Here is a 983-nt window from a genome sequence, read left to right as displayed (position 1 = left end):
CTCACTTCTTTAGGATATATATCTAGTAATGGAATAGCTGGGTCAAATGGTATTTCTAATTCCAACTTTTTAAGGAACACTATACTGCTTTCCACAGTGGTTGTACCATTTGACAGTCCCACCAGCAGTGTATAAGGTTCCCAATCTCTCCACATCCTCACCAGCATTTGTTATTTTCTGTCTTGTTGAAATTTGCTAGTAGTGCTGGGGCAAAATGGTATGTCGTTATTTTGATTTGCATCTGTCTAATGGTTAATGATTGTGAGCATTTCTTCATATATTTGTTGGCCACTTGAATATCCTCTTTGGTGAAGTGTCTATTCATGTCTTATGCCCATTTTTAATGGGATTATTTGTCTTTCTGTTGTTGAGGTGTTGGGAGTTTTCTATAAATTCTAGAGATAAGTCCCTTGTCAGGTATGTCATTGCTGAATATTTCTTTTCCCAATCTGTACGTTCTCTTTTGACTCTTTTGGAGAAATCTTTGGAAGCACATAAAAATTTAATTTTTAGAAGATCCTGTTCATCTAGTTTGTTTTCTGTTGTTTGTGCATTTTGGGTTATGCTTGACAGTCTATTTATGCCATAAATTAGGGTCCCTAAATTTGTCCCTAGTTTTTCCTTGAGGAACTTTATAGTTTTAGGTTTCACATTTAAATCTTTGGTCCAACTGGAGTTAGTTTTTGTGTATGGTGTGAGGTACAAATCTTGTTTCATTTTTCTGGAAATGGATATCCAGTTTTGCCAGCACCATTTGTTAAAGAGACCCTCTCTTCTCCATGTAATGGATTTTGGCCCTTTGTCAAAGATCAACTGGCCATAGGTCGATGGATCTATTTCTGGGTTCTCAATTCTATTGCTTCGGAAGGAAGTTTGGGCAACCTACTTCCATAGTGATATTGCCTTGGAAACCCAAGGAGGGGTCGCTATGAGTCAGGACTGACTTGACGGCAGTTTGGTTTTTTTTGGTTTCAATCTGATGT

The sequence above is a fragment of the Orycteropus afer genome, unplaced genomic scaffold (assembly GCF_000298275.1).
Source record: "Orycteropus afer afer isolate SDZICR_OR568_19922 unplaced genomic scaffold, OryAfe1.0 scaffold00647, whole genome shotgun sequence".
NCBI lineage: Eukaryota > Metazoa > Chordata > Mammalia > Tubulidentata > Orycteropodidae > Orycteropus > Orycteropus afer.
The sequence above is the reverse complement of the archived record's forward strand: the minus strand, read 5'-3'. Positions refer to the sequence as shown.